The following is a 21,565-nucleotide window of genomic DNA, read 5'->3' as shown; positions in this document are numbered from 1 at the left end:
CGTTTCACGACAAACTGTGTTAGCGTTAATGCATCTACATTAAGTCTGGGAACGTCTGAATTATTTGTTTCGCCGTCTTATTCCTAACGCTGACTTTCGCTGCTGTCAGTAAATATTAACACCAGTTTCAGCGGTCGTATTATTATAAAGTATTAAGAAAGTAATTTTATGATAACCTTGGTGAGTTGATACAAGGGTTGATAAAAATTATCACATTTTTGGTTGACAATTTTATAGGAATTCTAAACGTAGATATGTTTTGTAGAAATTCTAGAAGACTAACTTTTTATAATTAACGAAAAGGTAGAAGTTTGAAGAGTTGGTTGTTACGATATCTGCATCCTACAGAGAAATGGAGAAAGTATTGTACGATATTTCGGTAAGATTCGACTAAAACATCGTCTTAAATATTTCTACTTTCTATTTATCTTATAGCTGAAATGTATAATGATAATACGCATGATAATACGACCGACGTTGCTTTAGTGAAAGGAAAAAATAGCTCGTGGATTAGTATAGTCCTGAAAAAATTCATTTGCACGTATCTTCTTCGCAGCGCTTGAAAAGCGTGTCGTTTCTTCTTTATTCACGACATATGTATGTCCATATAAAAACAACATAATAATAACCGACCTCCTCCTTTCTTTCTCCTTCGTGTTTATACCTTAGGTAATGCTTCATGCGGATTTTATATACCACTAAAAGGTTCGTAAGACACGTACGAGAACTTTTTCGCCAGTTTCGTGTTTAAGATATGGAAATTGCTTTAATCCCTTTAAGCGATCCACACTTTTTACATCCTTCGTTAATAAAGTCCTTTTAAAAATGTCATTATTCATAACGAGTTTTATATTTACGCAAGATTTGCATTTCTTTTAGATCCGTTCAATCTGCGTAAATATATGACAATTTATAGAAAGTTTGTAAATAGCAACGAACAAACGTGCATTTTAATATAAATACACTTTTGATCTGTTTCAGAAGAAAATCATGGATCTAAGAAGACCGAGGTACATTTTAATCTTCCGCGATGGTTCAGCGTAATATTCTTCGAAAATGGTAAGTGAATCGATCAACTTTTTCATTATCCACACTTGCTGCACTTGATTGCACTAAATTCGATTAAATTCAACGTTATATTAGACAGGAACAATCAAAACCGGTGCAATACCCTATACGCAAGGTTCGGAACAATATTGATTTTTAATAATTGATTGTTGCTTTAGTTAAACATTTATTTACAAATATACCTCCGATTCGAGTCAGCTGTGATTTTGTTCGTTTATCGCTTGGAATATCTTTTGAAAATTTTCCAATTATGCCTACATGCATCGTATTATTTTCACATCGATTTACGATTTGTTTTTCACAATCATTTTTCATCGCAGTTATCCCTTTACAATAAGAACCATATTCAATATTATATTCAAGGGTTATTTGATTATAGTTATACGTTTTTGTAATTAACATATTGTTGATATATCTCTATTAAATTAAGTTGTTGAACAAATGAATCTATTTTGCATGTTGAAAATAACAGGAATAGTATGAAATACACTGTCGAGTCAAATTCGATGTAGGATCGCTAACTCTTTTCGGCTAATAAATTCTATTTAGAGTCAATGATTTACTTAATATTTATATTGTAAAACTATAATGTAAAGCCTCGCTCCTTAAAATTATGTATACTCTCCGCGTGTATACATTCGGTTCAGTATTCCTTTCAACAATTTTTTCAATTTTCTCCTTTTGTCAGACCTATAGGATATGCGACTAAACGTTTCTTAGAGAAATGATTTAGACACGAAAGAGTTGACAGGAATTTAACATAATCGTGATTACACGCTGGATCTTTAAATTTCCATCGTATCCGTAATCATCATAGTAAATCTTCCGATCGACGTTTACGATTTGCTATTCATTACTTCGCGTCGTAGATTCACGATACAGCTGCTTTGATTAAACGTCAAATTACCTTGATTGCGGCATAAATTGAGACATTAGAATCGGCGATTAATCAGGATGACTTGGTCGACGCGTTTTCCCGTAGTTTCCATCCCCGCGACTTCGATTTCCTCGCCAGATTGAAACAACACGCTAGTAACTTCGCGAAGCCTGTCATTATGATTTCTTCGTTGTTAAATCTTTGAAAGTTTCGCCTAGCGTTTCGTTCGAGCAACTTGAAATACCATAGTATCCTGTGTTAATTAAACGTTGAATTAAATCCAGTCTTTCCATTACTTGCATAGGGCTCGTTATTTAAATTGATTTTAATTAATACAATTATTATAAAACTGACTCGTTTATTCTGCTCTATCGGAGCCTTTTCAGAGAGCACAAAGAGGACTGTACCATAGTTTTACAGATGCTTTAATAACTTTTAATCATTTCTTTCTTTTCCCTTTCTCTATTCATCTTTCTATATTCCCCGTTATCTCGCTTTTTTAACGCCAAATTAATTTAACGTCACGTGATATGGAAGTTTCATATATATTTAGGTACCTATCTGCAGTATATACCTGAATATATTATAGGAGATGATGAAAATAATTGATTTTGTGCACTTGTGTTTCTGAGTCAATAAAAGTCAGTATTAATTTTATTAGAAGCGCTTGCACGTTCTCATTAATTTATTCATTGCGAAGCTAAAGTATTATTATTCTGATAGGTTTGATAGTTTCAATGTTAGTATCGAAAATCACTTATTTCTGGATTTTTATGTTTCGATCTTTAGATTTTAGTAGATAAAATGATTTGTGACAGGACCAAACGGAGAACTACAACTTCTTTTCCTTTAAAAAGGAAACGAAACTTTGATTGCGAAAGATTAAACGAGGAACAGAGCGCTCTATTTAAGTCGTAAAAATGATTCTTTTATCAAAATATATAAAAAATACATTAAAAAAAGAAACGTTTGACGATATTTCATTCCAGGAAATGCGGCAAACGCAAACGTTATCGGTGCGCTCAGCAGATTTCTAAAAGTCCATATGACGCTCCCGATCTATTGCCCTTAACATGCCATTAAAGTCGGACGTGATTTCCATTTCGATGCAAATCGCGTAATTACAGCCGATGATGAATGACGACGACAGAGTATCGAGCCGTGGCAACGAGCCGAAGCGTTCCAATGGCCAGGAACCGCTTATAATTCTCGAAAGGGGACAAAACGAATAACGATCACGATTGTCCTTAACACACTTTCGCGTACACCTTTTTATTTATTCTTCTATCGCGTTCCGTCACGATTAAACCCTCCACTCGGTTTCTTCACCTTTAAGTTTTTCATTAATCTTCCTCCGCTGGCTCTCGCCGCTCTCGATCCACCACTGATCCACATATTTCCCGATTACGACGATGAACGCGGGTTTTGTTCCATCGTACACCTACATAGATACACGTTGTTCCACGATTTTCACTCTGACACACGCTGCTAGACGATAATTAGAACCAGAGTTCGATTACGTCGCAATTCCGAATAAATTCCATGGGAACTATGATCGTAACTTCGATCTTTTCCGTTAGGGTTTGTGTGTCAGGCGTAATTCATGACGTGACAGTGACTGTTATGGTGTTTTTCAAAGAAATTTAGAATCGATTTTCAATAACGGTTTTAGGATATTCTTTTAAGCCTCTTTCTAGTTCTCATATTTTTCCCCTACAGATTGTACTATTAGATATGGTTTATGATACGACAGTGACGTGCTATTTCTGACAGTTACAATTTAGGATTTATCAGTAAAGGTATCAGGATAATTTTTTCTTTAAAGTTCTAAGGTTTTAAGCAATTTTAAGGCAGAGTTCCTTTAAAAGTTTGAGACATTTTAATAAAATGGCCGTTAATTTCGGGGGATCATAAATTTCGATCACTGTCAAAGAAACCGCGTTAACAATTCCGATCGTTTGATATTCTTTTTCAGATATCGTTGTAACGAATCCGCGCGAATATTCTGTAATATAATATTTATAAAAGATGTCTATAATTATGCCTATAATATTAGATAACAGAACTCTAGGATATAAATTGGTCGAAACAAATTGCAGATAGAATGCGTTAACGCAATGTTGGCACTTACTGTGTTAAAAAAGAGAAAGGGAAAGAGAAAAACATAAAAAGAAGACAGAGCAGAGTAAAATTTGCTGGCCAGCATAATCCGTGGACGGATGAATCCGGCGAATTTCAATTCTCCACTTTTATCAGCGCGTTTCACGTACGATGCAGAGGGTAATCCAGCGACCACCTGTGTACGCTGCTGGTGCAGCGGGTCATCCGATGTCGACTACCAATACGGACTGTCAAAACAGGAGGGTCGTGCTCGCCCCGAGGCTTCGAACCCCAATTACGGCTAATCAGTTTCGTCGATGACATCTTTGAGCCGTGCACGGCTTTAATTAGGAGCACGGATGTCGCTTTTTGTCCTTGATTATTGGGATCGACGAATCGGTACGAGCCTGTCCTGCAAGATATACGTGAAATCTCTACGAGCAACGATTTCGCGAATCTACAGGGAATTTTGAATCTATAGAGGTGCAATTCGCCCATAATCTCGTCCACCGGACTTGTGCTTATTTTGAACAAAATAATTGCTAGAATTTAAATAGATCTTATTAACTTCTGAATTGATTCTGTTGTTTATTAATTAAAATACTGCGGCTTTTTTTTTACAAATTTATATTTTCGATGACACAATACGGAAGATAGAAGCTTGGTTGAAAATTATTTTCCCTTCTTATTAAGTATTCTGAAAAGCACTGCACTTTGGATATTTTATGTATATCTTCATACTACGCGCACTCTGTATAATTTTGCAATTTCCTGTAAATGGAATAAAAATCCGTAATCGATCCATAAACTACTCAGTTGCATTAGAATATGCGCGATTTTATGCTATGAAACGATCCATATTGTGAAACGAAGTTGGCGTTTGCGTCAAATGTTAATATTTACGTAATGTCAAAGGTACGGATATTCTACACTCTGCTTCAAGTAGGCAAGTATCCGGTGACTTATGGACATGACAGTATACATACGTCGAGAATATCTCGATGGGTGTAAACGTTTATTCGATAATAATTGTCCAGACACAGTTCGATTGTGTAGATTCCCTATGCAAATGAGCCGTTTTGCATGAACGTTTTGGGAGCCACTTGAATACGATTGCGGTTACCCCGATCTACCGATACGCGGCTTTACAAGTTTGTTATAAACGCAGTATTCGTTATTTGCTGCCTCGTCCCGTTACAGAGTACTGAGACTAATTTTAGATTATCTTGATTATTTATCGTGTATTTCTGTTTTATTCGGTCGATAGAAGTGGTAAAAAATTCGAGTTTAATGTATTAGGTGCAGGAAGAAATTCTGTGCTTTTGGTTTAATATTTTATAGTATAATTTTGCAATTTAGAATGAGCCATTTGAATTAAAATTTGATATGCCTTATTAGGTTTTGTGATAAATAATTGCAATGATATTTAATAATATTTAACGAAGTCATATAATGACGTTACGAACTTAATTCTATGAGAATGAATAGACAAACAGGATTAACGTTAAAAATGTTTAGAATATAAAAATGGATCGTGAAATAGTTTATTTCCTACATGTAATAGTTGGTGTGCAGTGCTACGTAAAACGTCAAACCTGAATTATTCAAACTACATCAGCTGAAAGTTTTAGATGATCCTCATTTCAGAAATATTTTCCACTTTCATTAAAGTTCTAGAGTAAAAGTGCATTGTGAAATATTTAACAGCAATATTTGCTTCGCTAAACAGCGATAAACTTTGTTACCGGTCATATTAACATTTCATACCACTATGCTTCGTGTTTTCACTAACATTTCCTTTTAAAATTATGATATCAGGTATCCTAGTTTAGAAACAACTATATAAAACTAAATACTATATATAATAACTATATACAATTAAAAAGAAACAACTATATAATACAATAAACGTATAATTAAATAAAAATTTCACATATTGTATATTTAGTTATAATGAATTTTATATGTATGTATGTAAATTCCAATCACCCTAAAATCATTAAACATACGAGAAAAAGAGATGGATAAAAAGTTAAAATATGAAATTATGTCACAAAATTCTTCAAAGTATATCACACACCTTCAAGATTGAATAATACTACCAATTGTACAATCCACGATTGAAATTCCATCGAAAAATCATTGAGAAATATTATTCAACGAAATCGAATAATAAATCAATAAAAGTATGACAAATTTTCTATATCTGATCGCACTAAGAACGCTTCAAATTCGAACCCCTGAAACAAATATGATTGCACATAATCCAGGTTCCACGAGTTAAATTTTGTAAATGTCTATATAAATTTTCCACCATTTACTTTCCACCATTACGAACATGATCGATGCTTCGACGAAAAATGATTTATCTCATTATCATTAGCAATATCATTGAAACTATAGGACAACATCAGGTTTGAGTATTTCATTGCATTAAGCACATCTCGAAACCCATTCTCTTGGAAGAAATATGGTTACGCACAACACAAGTTCATTAAGTTTAAACAAATTTCTCATAAAGAAACTTTTAACTTCTCGGTATCCTCATGAAGCGTACAAATTCACGCCCAAATAACCTGCAACCCATTTTTACCTGCAAATAACCATCGAGCAATATGGTTAGACGTAATCGAAATCGGATATTCCTCGACAAACCACACCATTGGTCGTAATCAATACGATCTAATGAATCGTGAAATCGTCATAATCGAGACGATGGTTGATGAAACGAAGCTGTGGAAAGTATTCGTAAGTCGATACCACTAAACCTTAGGGTAGTTAATCGAACGCGGCGATGTTTGTAGGGGTGATTTCGTGGCCGCGTAAACAAGAACTTTCTCACCCTCGTTCGAGCAGGCACGCGAACATGATATCGAGAGTCTAGCATCGAGTGCCAGTCGCGAAGAAAAATGTTTCGTTAAACTCGTCGTTCCAGCCAGGTGTAAAGATTTAGATATATAACTTTGGAACGAGCTTACAACATTAAGTCACCGATTATATAATATATTTGTCCGTTTGGTTGAGTCGTACAAATTCTTTGCCACGTCGAAGGAAATTCAATTGCAGGGTTTTTCATTCGATCTCTTTGAATCGCGTCGTTTCAGCCTTTCAGAGACGTTAAAATGGAAAGGTTCCTTTGGCCGACACCTTGGTGTCATTTAATTCTCTCGAAGCACGGTGAAAGGAAAATTCTTAGCATCTCGTGAATGTACAAAAGAAACGTCGAGCTTCCGCTACCGGTTAACGCGAGGAAAAAGAGAGGACGAAGAAAATATGGCGAACGAAGAAGCACGTTCAGTCCCTCGAACGCTTAACGTCGTTGATTAACATCCAAATGAAAGCCTTCAATTCTGAAACCGCGGCGGAAGCCGTTACATAACGAGCTTTAAGATGCGCAGGAGCGAAGTTCATTGAAATGCTGATGATCTTCAGCCATCCGACGCGTTCGGAAAGCTAAACGGCGACGAAACTTGCAGAAGTCAAAGAGCGCTCAGGGACGCCATGATTAATTATAGACGAACGCGTCGAGGTTGGCTTTATGGTATTCGAATCTCCAAGTGCCGAAGAACAAATCCGATGATCGAAAGGAAGGGCAAGTTCGAGTAAGCTTCTCTTATCTCCTTATCGTTCTTTTAAGAGAAGTCAGCTGGTTCTTATCGTGCAAAAATCTGTGGAAACCGGCTAGTCTTCCGGTTGCAGCTCGAGAAAGATTCCAAGACTTTCATTCGGAACTGAAGAAGTTTCCGCGAACTCCTATAAATTTTGATGCCTCCCTCAGATGGGCCGAACTATTCTTGCTGCTCTTACCGCGAAACTCTCCCAAGATTACTCTCCTTTTTTGTCGCTGTTTCGCGGTATGATTCGGCTCGTTCGTTGAACGAGCAAGAGCGAAACTTTGAGCCGGAATATTACGAGGAATATCACGTCGAACTGTATGTCGGGGTTCTCTCTTATAGAACTTACCAGGCCACGTTTCGTACGCCAGCGAGCCGATCGATTTTCGTTATGAGGGTTGATTCACGTGCTCGCCCTAGCGACATAGGGCGGGAATCCACGACGTTTAAAGCTGAACAACAGAGCATAATCCAAAACGATGTACGCCACGACGAATCAGAAGGACAGGCTCGATTCTCGAACGTGTTTCAATGGGCTCATCGTGGAACCTGTTGGATGTACACCTGAACAACGTTTTCACTGGATCACAACTCTGACGCTGCTTGCGTTTAACACTTCACTGAAAAACTGTCGTAACTCGGCCTTTCTCTATCACTGAAAACACACAAGACTTTTCTCATTCGACGGAAAACGATTCCATCCACATGGAGCGCGACTGCATTTTATCTTCTCGACAAACGCCAACACCTTTTTTTCCACGAAATCCTTACTACGGATCGACCGCTAATTAACGAGTCGATCCAGCGAGCCCGTTATCTATAAATATACCGGTTGATTATACCGTTGTTTCGCTTGGATTCATCCATTCATCACCCGTCATTTATCTTTACCCTCGGTTCGACGCACTGATCGACGTTAGGATCGAGACACGAACACAAAGATACGTACTCTCGCGATCACAACGATTCTCCACCGAATAGACGGCTCTCCCGTATAAAAGGCAAAACTACACCGATTAATTACGTCTCGAGAGCAAATCCACGTGACAGTGTTTTCCACGAGCAACGTTGCACTATCGAAAGAACTCGAAGATCCCCTCTGCTTCGTGACCCTCCGATAATCTCTTCTCCTCCGGTATACTCGCTTGCGAGATCGTGAACGTAAACCTTCCACCGCCCAAACGAGATTCACTTTAGACCTAGCTGTAGTTGGTGAACACCTCTCTCGCCCCCGTTTACACCCCACTCCGCGTATGTCCGCGCCCGTAGCAACTTCTACAGCGATAGGAATCGACGTCCTTCTCACAAGGACGTTCTTAGAGGAGAGTCGATCGACCGTGCCACATGGACACCTAACCTCAAATTTCGAGGACAGGCTAGCGCTGCCTCGTGTGTCGCACGAAGACTCGCCGCGCTCGACCACGTGTTCCACAGAGAAAGGATCGTACACGTCCGCCACCTGCGATCCTTCCTTGCCAAGTGTTACGGGTGGCCGCGATATGACTGAGCTGTTCGCGTGCACGCGTCACTTCGACGAACTGCAGCGACCCGGAATTTGCCCCTCGTCCTCGACACTGAACCGAACGGAACACCACCAGCACACGGTCCCCTTGTCTCGTAGCGCGCGCGCACCACAACGTTCAATGATACGACCGACCACTGATACGACGGCCCGAGAGGATACGGAGCTTCATTCAGGACAGGAAAGTTCGCGACGGGACCCCCAGCGAACTCGACGCAGCGTCGCTCGTTCCGGAACGAACGACGCCCTGTTGTCGTCGCGGCACGGGGTGAACGCACGACTTTGCGGATGACGATCCGCGCCCTCCACCACCCAGAAACTACCTTCCGCCGCTACCGCCACTACCGCCACCACCGTCTCCACCTCCACTACCGTCACCCACCACCACCACCGTCGCCATCCACCTCCACTGCTTCTACAACCACCTCCACTTCCTTCACTAATACCACCCAACGGATTCACCATACAACCTTACCAACTCTCGCTATGTGTATGTTGAGAATATTACCAATACCCGTAGCCCTCGTTGCGAAATCCTGCTCTACTGCTACCGCTACCGACCGAGTAGCTGCTATCCAGCTTGAGCGTAGCAACATCAACACGCTGATATTAACGTTAATGTTCTGTATCCTCTCTCTCTCTCTCTCTCTCTCTGTACCCCTGACCGTATACATACACGCGTGTGCGTGAACGGGGTTACAAGATAACAGGGTTGTGAGATTATGTAGCGAAACAGTGGTACAACTGCACGCAGGGTTGTTTAAATTTGCTATCCGTCACCCGTGAAGCTTCGCTGTTGTTGCCCCGTCAACGGGGGTGACTGATGAACGACCCGTGAGGCTAGGACCTCCTCCTCTGAAAATTCTATTACACTTGTATCGCAGATCTGTTGCTAGCCTAACAACGGGAAGGTTGTTTCCTGAACTACTTCTGTCACGTTTGTCATTGCTGGGACCAGTTATTTTTTTGCTCTTTCAACGACTCCTGATAAGATCTATCTTAACCAAACCCTTTCCTGTATCTTACATAGAGATCCTACAAACACCAACTCGCTGGCTAGTCCTACGAGACCGCGGTATACCTACCGTGCACCGTTCAAACGTGGTTTACACCCACACTCGTGCTCGAGCTTCTATACGCCCCACCAGCTCGATATCGACACCTACAACGGCGTAGATCCAACGAACACACGGAGAAGCTCTCTCTCTCTCCCTCTCTCTCTCTCTCTCTGCCTGTAAAAAGCAGATCCTGCCGTACGAAATTCTCAGCCAGTGGTTCTCCTCGCGCAGGTCAGAGAATTCCCGTGACGGTTGACAAGAATCGTCGACAAGGGGCGGTGGTGGTGCAGAGAGAAGAGAGGCTGGTCCACGGGTATCCTACTCGCTCCCTTGGTGGTTCTCCTGGTGTGTTTACGGGGCGTCTCGACGCAGGCGCCACCACGGGGTTGGGTGGTCACGCTTGGAAGTAGCAACGTCGATCGAATCCCCAATTGGGTGGGAGATGTGGGCACCTGAGGGATATCGGGGTGGCGGGAGGTTTCGTCTCGAGGTTAGGGGAAAACGGCGAACCCTCCGCACACAACGGTAGACCAACCTATACGGGACTCCGATAACATCGCCGCGACGCGGTTACGCGCGTCTTTGTGAATGGAGACAATGCGGAACGTGGCAATCCGACGCGAGAGAAGGTCGCGACTTTCGTCTTTTCAGAGATATCCGGTTTGGTCATACCGATGACCCACTTCGAACGCTTAGTTCCCCCGTTTCGATTAAACGGACCTTCTCTCCGTGACGTGGATGATAGCTCGTTTCTTGCTTCGTTAATGTCGCTGTGCTGCTGGATATTGGTAATTTCACAATTGGATCGATCAGTGTGGTCATTGCGAATGATCGATCGTTGTCGGTCGATGGGATTTTAATTAACTTTTCGTTGGTTTTGCCAGTCCCGATCTCTAGTTGAATAGGCTTGATTTGATGGTTTTTAGAGCTACTTTTATTCTTCTATTCCGTCATATCGAGAAAGTAGGTGGAGAAATATATTCAAACGCGATTTAGTGTAAAGGATGATGTCAAATTTAGTAAAGGTTGTGGAGCATAGTCTTCTCGGTTTACTATGAAAATCTATAAAAATCGCCATACGCAATTTCTATATCGAACATGTTTAACTTGGTGACTTTTTGACGTGATTTTTGTTTCCTGTGTGCAACATCATCTGTAATCCTGCAGCAAGGTAGGGAAATATCAGGATCAAAATATTTTCATATAAAGTATTTTTATATAAAGGATGATGGAATTTTAATATAAATTATAGAGCATAATCCTATCGGTTTAAGTTGCTCAGGAAATCGATGTACCTATTTGGGTATTGTAAACGTCATATTGATTGATGAAACCTATACGAAGATCCCATAGGAGCAGCTTATGAATCTTCAGCATGATCCTATTACATTAGTTACTGTAACTTTGGTAGTGTGTTAACTGACAAAATTAAAGCGAAATAAGGCAAAGTTTACGTCGTTAACTTCTTTTTAAACAATCGTTGTTTCCATACATATTCCATAAATTCTCTCGCATCTTGACTGAATTAATAATTAAATGTTTTTTTATTCAACTAAATTTACTTTAATTTTTTCAAACGATTATTCGTAGTAATCAAAATTTCATATGCTCCTGCAAATGCAATTGGAATGCTAGAACAAGCACAAAGTACAATAGAGGCGACGCATTCGTTGTATAATGCATGTAAAAATAAGAAAGCTGTCACGCCTCCTGGTTCGATCGCATTGGCTCGTTCTTTGAAAAGGACAACGATTCCATACTCCCGTTACATAAATGTTTGGCACGAAAATATTTCTTCTATTTACAAATCGAAAAAGATTTACAAAATAATAGATTTTACAAAAGAAAAAAAAATAATAATAATGCATCTGAGTTAAGAAACAAATAACGTCGAAGAATACACTGCCCTATCCATGTGTCGAGTGTTGGTAAAAAAAAAACACTCTGATAGAGAAGAACAAAGTTATGAACAAAGAAACGAGGCAACAGTTAGAAGAGTATTACGATGGAAATGTGCAATTCCACGAACGTTCACGCAACTTCGAGCAACGACAAAGGTTGCATTTCGCATCGGGGGCCGGTTTGAAATCGCTGGCACCACTTTAGGATCGATCAAAAAAAAATTTGGACGAGCGCTCGACGAGGATAACTGTAACGAACATTCATGCTCGATAAAGAACCGACGAGAAGAGAATGTCGACGGATTGATGAATTAATAAAAAAAAAAAAAAAAAAAAACAACAAAGGGAAAGAAAGAGGAGGAAAAAAAAGAAATAGGAGGAAGAGAAATGCAGCAGTCGGACCCGTGACGGAGCGAATCAAGCTCTGAGATCGCGTTTCTCTTTGTTTATTCGTTCTTTATCTATTCATTCAGCCGCTCTTTTCAGGTTTGCCTACTAATGGAAGAGCAGTTGAGAGTGTGTCAGTGAAACAGGTCGATGTTCTGTCCGACGGGCCTGAATTGAATCCATAGTTCGTCGTAATAATAAAAAGAAAACGAAGAAAAAGCAAGGGAAAAAAGATGGGATTCCATTTGCTTGGCAACTCGTACGACTAATAGAAGAAGAAATCATTTCCACAATATGATCTGTATGCCAAGTTTCGCGTGTTTGTCTGAACCGTGGTTATGATCCATCATTCTCTTCGATCTGGTTTATCTTTCCTTGAACCCCATTATACCACCATGATCGAGTTCCTAACATATTTTCCGGGGTAATAGGCGATCGGTGCAACCCTTGAAAATGCTCGGTGTTTGACGAGGGTATTATATCAAAGTTTCACGCCAATAGGAGGCTGATAGTTTTTTGATGGAAACTTGGTCTCCTGTTATCGAGATGATATTTTGTAGAGATGAGTCGAGATATTTGTTATGGTCTTAACAATTCGACGTTTTGGCAAAATTTTCCGAATCTTTATGCATTTGTGGAATATTTTTCTGGGTAAAAACATACAAAATGGACATAGTGCGCAAGAACATAGAAAATATCTAAAGTAATGTACTTGTTATAATATTTAGAACTGAAGCAGTTGTACAGTTATAGTTGCATTGTACAATTATGTAATTATCCAAGTTTTATACATTTATATATTTTATACTTATATCTACATAAGTATTATATTTTTTTATGATAGAAAGTGTTTTAAAATTGAAGCATTGGGAACAGAAATCTAAAATTCAAAATTATTCAACAATGAAGTTGAAATTTCATGAGGATAGTGCAGGCTTTAATATGTAGATTATTGATACAGTATCGCTGCATGACGATGACCCTGTCAATTATAACACAATGCGCTCGAGAAGCGTACTTGTATTATAATAAATCATACTTGATCACAGCTCGTTAAAGTACATTTCCATTAGAGTGCATTCAGTTGTAGAACACGTACTGTGTTGAATAGACTTGATTATTGTGAGCTATGGTGATAGTATTTAAATACAATTCTGGAGGAAATTACATTTACAAAACATTCCAATGCTTAGTACATTACTTAATTCGGTACTCGCTCTACCGCAATATCAACTCAAAACAATATGTACGTATGTTCCTCATTTCGATTTAGAGAATTAAAATGAGCTATCCGTGATTATGTATCACGCCCAACTACAATTAATCATTGAAATCCATGAGATTTCAGAGTAACTTTATATACAACAGTGTCAACCGAGAAATTTACATAAGTGTCAGCACATAATAAATACGCTGAAAATACAAATAAAGTAACATACAAGAGCCTCTGTGCAATTTATTGAATTTCAATTACAAGCAATAACAAACGACCTTCAATTATTATATATAATACGATAATCATGATTATACGACATATAATTAAATTACAACTGTGTACAAAATTATATTACAAATTGTTCTCTCAGTTATCGAAACAAAGTACATTCTTTTTAATGGTATTACTTCAAAGCCTCTATCCAAATAAATCCTTTATTCGAATAAAAACTAAAGGAAACTTTAACTACGATAAACAACAAAAAATAATGTTCAATCTCTGTACTATTCTGTACTATTCTCTCTCACGTTATTACGAACTAGAATCTCTCTACCCTCTATTTAAATACAAAAATCTAAAAAATCTGTCAGACCAGAGACCTCTCCATCCGTTATAGGATCCAACTTCGTGCCTCAACTGTAGACTACATTTTCTCGTTACTGCGTTAGCAATCAGTCACCTGACGCACGACCATATGTATCAGCTATCGTCGAATAAGAGTCTGTTATTGCTCCTCGATTTACGAAACCCTTCGGGGATCGCAAACTCACGAAGGGTCGACGACTCTGAACTGCCAGCTTCCACGCGACTGCGTCGGTCTCAAGTGCAGCTCTTAGCTCGAAGGCTAAAAGGGCTAGGAATCTTTGAGCAGGAGAGCTTTCTGAAGGAGGGGGATATATATCGGCTTGCCCTAGACCTTCGTTTCCCTGGCGTTTTACTTAGCCTGAGCTTGCAGTTCTGCGTCCCCATTACAAGACCTCGAGATCACCTAGCCCTCTGGCTAGTCGAGCACCAGTGACCCACCCTTTTTTTCTACCCTTACCTTTCGAAGTGTCCCTCTCCTCTTTCCCTTTCCTACAAATCGCTCTGTACGTTCGTAGAAATTTTCTGTACAAAGCATTTTGAAATTTCTTTAGGAATGTGCAATTTCAAACGGATCTGAAAATGTACATAGAAATTACAGGATATTTATTGCAAGCATACACTTGGTAATTTGACTGTTCAAAATGTTTAAACAGTCAATTATTCGCTATATTAGTAAGCTATAATATTGTAGTCAGTGCAGTCATATTTTTAGCACAAATTATGGCTCTGGTCCAAGCCTTCATTCAAGGATTAGGTGGAAATTTGAGTAAAGTTATCTGTGTTTCTTCTTTTTTTCTTTGTACTTTTGTTATTATTGCACTGACGTTCTTTATGTTTATACTCTGGTGGAAATTCTCTCTCGTACACGAAATAAATAAATAAATAAATAATACATTCGTAACAGGTATCTAACTTTGTACTAATATTCTTCTTTCTTCAGCTTGTGTATACTTCGGATTTGTTTCAAATTTGATCAACGTAATCGGGATAGTCATATCTGAGCTTGCAATTCCGCGCCCCCATTACGAGACCTCGAGATTACTTAGCCCTCCGGCTAGTTGAGCACCAGTGACCCACCCTTTTCTCCACCGTTGCCTTCGAGTGCCGCTCTTCTCTTTTCTTTTTCTCCACTCCTCAAACCGTCGATTCCACGATTCCTCCCTCGTGCTACGCTCTTTCGTACGTCATTCCCTCGACCACGTTCCCCTGCTTTACACCCGCGCGCGATAAGGGTTCGAACAATGTGGGTTATTACAGAGGGAAACACGCAGAAGCCAGAAGCTACATACGTTAGCGCGACAAATGTTTTCGAAGCTCAGTTCGGTGTTTAATGCAAACGTTGCCTCGACGACCGTTTTCAGCTTTTCCTTTCGCTGATACGCGAGAAGGGTGTCTGGCGTTGGTTTGCTTTGGCTACGTCGTGCTTTTCGTCGCTTTCGTCGAGAGTGGACATGGGGTGAATTTCTGTTTTTGCGGTTAAGAATGATGTAGGGACTTGGCCAAGTACTTGAAATGTCGCGAGCCGAGTAACGTACGCTTTAGCCGCTACATTTACTCGCTCCTGTGTTTCCAAACAGATTAAATTTGAATTTGGAGAATTGTTACATTGTATGGGATTATCTGGAAAGCATAAATCGAATATTATCGTGTAGGACCGTAATAATTTGTACTACTCTTTTTTTTTCAAGATAAGAAGAATCGTAGCAGTAAATACTTTTAAATTCATGCTTCGCTGTAAATATTGATTTTTAATCGATATAAACAATGTCTTTAGCTAGGATCATATATCGAGCGATTATTTCCACTTTCTTATTTCATCGTTCTTCTCGATAAAAAGAAACGATGCTTTTAAAGTAACAATACGACACAGATGCTTAGTTACACGTATGTGCCAAATAATTGGAGAAGCAAAAAATAAGGAGAATCGCTTAGAAGAAGACGAAAGAAATGTTTGCCGGAAGCGAGACAATTCGGTCCATCCAATAATCGACTTGAAATCGAGTAAGAAAAGTCTCGATTGCCCTGTACGATACAACAGTGCAAAGTGAAGTACAAGGAAATGCTATAAGCGGTTGCGCGAAAAGAAGACGAACAGAAAGAAAGCGATAAAGTAAAATGAAAAGGGATGCTTCGAACATACTAAAGGAATTCAGTGTTCAACTAGGTAGAAAACTTTATGGCTGATTCACGGTATGATAACCACTTAAACTCATCGTCGAGAGTGACGCGAAAAATATTTCCTGTAGAATTTATTACATCGTCGATTTATCGATAGCCAACTTTCTCGCCGTACCATAGCGAATTTTTTTGCAAGTCGACTCCTCGCGTCAGATTTAAATTTTCAGAAGACTCCTTCGAATTTCCTAATTCGTCTAAAATTTTCCCAGAGGTACAAACCAAATGTATAACTGTTAATTTATCATTTTCTTATTCCCGCAAACAACCTTTACAAATTTTTCCTGCGTATTCTGAATCGTTATTTTACACGAACATAAATACACATAATCTTGACCAGTAAATCGTCCTCTTGGTGATTTGAATCAATTATCACGTTTTGCGTGTGATCAACAAACCACGGATTTTTATGCTTTTATGAGAAATCCAAAATAGAGTATTTATCGTAATATAAATTTCTATGGAAATTCCTATTGCCCTAAATTTCTTCGTAGAAATATAAAAATGCATAAAAATCGATCGATCTGGTAATCGATAAATATTCTAATACTTACGAAGGATGGTAGAATGTGCATAAAAACTTTCTGTAGTAGATATTCAAATATTTTCACGAGCTACCGTATTTCACGAGAGATATCACATTGATCTGGTTAATCGCAAACAATCGTTACTTCGTATCACGTGAAATAGGATATCGGATCGTAGTAGCTAGTGGGAATTTCGAATGGCACGAATCTCGAATGAAAGGGAGGATTTCCGCAAATCCAGCGTCCATGACGAGCGAACGTTGGAAAGTGTCTTGAAGTGCTAAACCGTGTGTCGATATTAATACCCTGCCGAAATCCGTATCGAGAAGGAGGGACCGTCCTTACTTCCGGTCCGCTCTTTGAAACTCATGCCGCTGCAACGTGCTCAAAAGGACGAAAATTTAGCCGAGAGAGATCCTCTGGCAAGGAGGAATAACGTCTCGCATATAAGGAAAACTCGTTACAGCCGAAAGCATGTCCTCGTTTCACGAACTTATCGCGAGAACGTTCTACAGCTCCAGCCAAGGTTCAGCATATTTCAGTGCAAGTACTGAAGCTGCTTTCTCAAGATTTTTATGTTTGGATAATGGAAAGCTATGAAAACGGGTAACGAAGATTACTTCGTTTGACACAACGTTTTATAATGGAGTGCGATTATAAATTGAGCAGATGATGTATTATGCGTGTTACACGTGTACACATTCACGACGTATATACGACCTTAACATTCCACAGGGTGATACAAAGTTTCAATGAATAGGATGATATCGTAAATTGCATTTACATCGATATAAAAATTATTAGCTTGTGTGTAGAGAATCTTGTGCCACCCTTTCCAAGTAATGTAAGGGAATATTGGCGACGATACGGACGAACGTTATACATACGTGTGTATTATCTAACGTTTTCTAAAGTTTAAACGAAGATGAATGTATTTAATGAATACCAGTTATTGTCTTTGAAGATCGATAAATACGAGATAATGGAAATTTAATTTAGATAGGATAAATAATTACTATTGCTGAGACTATAAAGCAGAATACAGCTTCACTTGTTAAAAAATTGCACATTACTATGAAGAATTTGTTCGAACGTGTTCAAATTACATAATATCATAATATCTGAAACTGAATTCTAGAATTGCTCTCCTCGAAAACTCAAGGAAATATATAAAAAATCCTCTGCGATCTTTGACGAATTAAATATTTCAAAATTCCATTGTCTCAATTTTGCCACTCCTAATAGCCTATTCGTCGATCGAGCCGAATCACGATATCCAGCTTCCTTTTCTTCACACTAAAATTGCAAAAGGAATAACAAGAAACTTTCCGAGTCCGGCGGTTAATCAATTAATCAATCACAGGGAGTGAAACTAACGAGGCTGCCGTGACGAAACAGAAACGAGCAGCCCGACTTCCTTAGGAACTTGGAAGCGGCTGTTCAGGAAGAAACGGGTTACTGCTTTGCTACGGTGTGCCGGAAGTGAATTTTCCAGTTGGATGCTTGCTAGCCAAGTTGAAAAATAATCGCGGAGGGGGATTAGCAAGGGCGTGAAGCAGCGACGTTTCGACCCGGAGGCGCGCAAGCTTGAGGGAAAAAAAGGGTGTTCCGGGAGAGAAAGCCTCGCGAGAAGAAAGCCGCGCCAAGCTTACGAAGCCGAGCTTCCATGTTAAAGTTCTCCTGCATTGCAGAGACTACACGATACAACTCGGCGAAAAGCCATCTTCTAATAAATTTGGCGACGCAAAGCAACTGGGAGAACATAAAATGCGCGTTCTCTTCTTCCATCCTTAACACAGTACGTCTACGCGCTGATCGTACGTTAAGACTGTACATTCTTAGAACGCGGTATATAATAAATAAATAAAAAGATTTCGAATCCTTGTAGAACTTTAAAAATTCCGTATATGTCACTTCTTTACATAAAGATTTTCGGATTCAGTGCTATCAAAAGTTATGTATCGTTTGTAAAATGTATCATCGAGATGAAAAGAAAGCCTAAGGTCAGTCTATGAATTTTGAAATTTTGCAATTAAAAGTCTGTCGCTTTAAATGTCTGTTGTATCATCCAGAAAGCATCAAATCCTTGATCCTAAAAATAATATCATTTATCCTAGCATAATATACAGATATAAAAATTCTGACAACAAGTAGGAAACTCTTACACATTTAAGTTGCTCATCGTCTCCATTGGCAATAAAGTTAATTTTCAAAGTATAATTAATTTTTAAATCCTAGAAAGTAGTATATATAAACGTCCGTAAGCATTATAAATTTTATATAAATTATAATAATCTGTAATAAATTGTAATGTTCTGTTCTAAATATTCCAAATATTCTGAACACCGTACAATGATTATTTGTATGTAACGAGCAACTACAGATTCTTATAGCGATTCACAGTCAAGTTGGTGGTTGTAGCGCAGTGGCGCGGAAATCCGGGAATTTTCTGGACAAAAGGAACCCGGAAAATGAAGTCGCCCGGAATCGGCTTTGCGAATAGCGCCGTAAGAACTTCGGAATTAAGAGAGGGTTGTGGTGAGGCGATAACACCGATAATGCGGAACCGTGGAATAGAAAGGATGCCAACTGGTTAAAAGATATGGCACGTCGATCGCGGATGTGGTGGTTCTTCGAAGATGGAACTTTGCTTTTCATGCCGCGGAAATATTTCGCTTTTATTTGTTCTTAGCCCATTTAACGGGAAGTTTTTCACGCAATCGTAAATTGCTGATAAGAAATTTACAAAGAATTTTGAGGCATCTTTATTATCGTAATGCTTGCTCGCACGAGTATCTTTGTGTATGGTAATGGTCTTCTTAGTTTAAGTCGAAAAAATTTGCATAAAACTGCCCACTGTTAGAGATTTCGTTGGGAAAAGAAACGAAAGGTGGTTCTATAAGATCGAATTTGGTACAAAAATTCTCAAATTTTCAATTCTTAATAATATCCATTCATATTCTCCTAAAATTTAGTCAATGGCCAAACATTTTCTCGTTCCTACATTGTTATACCTATTATACACGTTATTATTATTCTACTTGTTATACTTATACAGTATTATATCTATTTAGCAAATCCAAAATATATTTGGATAAAGCCAAAATTTATGTAGGAGTATAGCTTCAGTTAGTTGAACAAAGGTGATATATAATGCACGAAATGTGGTAGACTCGGTATTACCATTGTTATTCAGATTAGGAACTAAATTCACATAGTTTATACGATTTTACTTATCTTACGAGATGAAACCAGAAGAAGTTTCGTTTTATTGTTAAACTGTACAGTATTAAATGATACTCTCGTTATCTTATGTGGATTATGAAAGTATTTAATTAATACGCTTTTTATTATACAATTTATATTATTTAAAACCTATACTATACGACTTTATATAAAGAGTTCTCATATCGTTATAGAGACATAGACATTTGAGATTTTTAACGTCGAATGTTATATCTGTCATTATCAATCACAGACGATATAAAAATGGAGTTAAAAATTGTTACATGTTTGCTAATAAAATTGTTAATTATTTCACGATATTATTCCGAAGTTTCCGCAATTGATCAGTTGCTTTAAACGGTGAAAATGTACGGACTTAACGCACACAGCGCGACTCAATATTAATTCGCTTTTAAAAGCTTTCAATCAGTTTTATCGGGTTCCATCGATTTCGTGGCTCTTTATACAGGACAATAGAATTCTACACTCGTTTTCAGCGTAACGTTTACGAAAAGTGGAAACTATTAATGCGTTTAAGCATAATTTTACGTCCGTCTGTTTTGTTTCGCGAGGCGCAAAACGCGCAACTCGCGTTCCCCCGCTGGCCACCGAGAAACGAAATTCTCGTTCAGAGGTCTAAAGCATAGCACAAAGGCACATTAGACACAAAAGGCACACGAGATAGCGTAATCAGAGCTTTGTTCGTGGTCAACGTACGATATTTATTTTCATTGCGCAATTATTGCCGTAATGTCCATTTCTAATGCGCAATGTTATCGTGTTTAAGTCGCGTGAATTTCACGTACCAGAAGCAGGTATTCCTCATGAATTTCGCATAAGCAGATTCTGCCAATTTGTTGGCAAACTAGCGTCGCTCGCGTTATCGCGTAATTGCACAAAAATACAAGAAAAAGATAGTTAAATATTCCTTCCGTTTACTTTACGTTAAAATCCTAGATGCGTTTATTTGGTTCCTGCTATTTCCTTCTTCATTATTTTGACGCTTTTGATATTATTAGGAAATATACCGAATGATAATCATCGATTTTCATATAATTTCGACATATGGTATAGTTCCCAAAGAAATATTTTACACGTGTATTTTTGTACATCAGTAATATCTTATTTTAAAGGGATGAAAAGTGTTCTCATAGTCGAGAATAAGAAACATATTCAGACTGGTATTTTGAAAGTCGTTGTAGTTAAAAGGATGATCTATATATACTTTATATGTTTATATATACAGAACAATAAAAAATATAATGGCATGACGTATTTTTAGGATTATTTCATCTTTATATAAATAGGAT

At 38.5% G+C, this 21,565-nt stretch overlaps 1 protein-coding gene across 1 annotated transcript in view; it reads right to left on the bottom strand.

The window, feature by feature from the left end:
• Positions 1 to 8,789, bottom strand: part of LOC117231997 — a 117,395-nt gene extending 108,606 nt beyond the window's left edge. Inside the window, exon 1 of the mRNA XM_033491060.1 lies at positions 8,009 to 8,789. The gene's annotated coding sequence lies outside the window, so the exon portion shown is untranslated. The remainder of the gene's footprint in view (positions 1 to 8,008) is intronic.
• Positions 8,790 to 21,565: the final 12,776 nt, after the last annotated feature.

The sequence above is a fragment of the Bombus vosnesenskii genome, unplaced genomic scaffold, assembly GCF_011952255.1.
Source record: "Bombus vosnesenskii isolate JDL3184/JDL3185 unplaced genomic scaffold, Bvos_JDL3184-5_v1.1 scf7180000013277, whole genome shotgun sequence".
NCBI classification, from domain to species: Eukaryota; Metazoa; Arthropoda; class Insecta; order Hymenoptera; family Apidae; genus Bombus; species Bombus vosnesenskii.
This window is presented reverse-complemented; position numbering and strand designations above follow the sequence as displayed.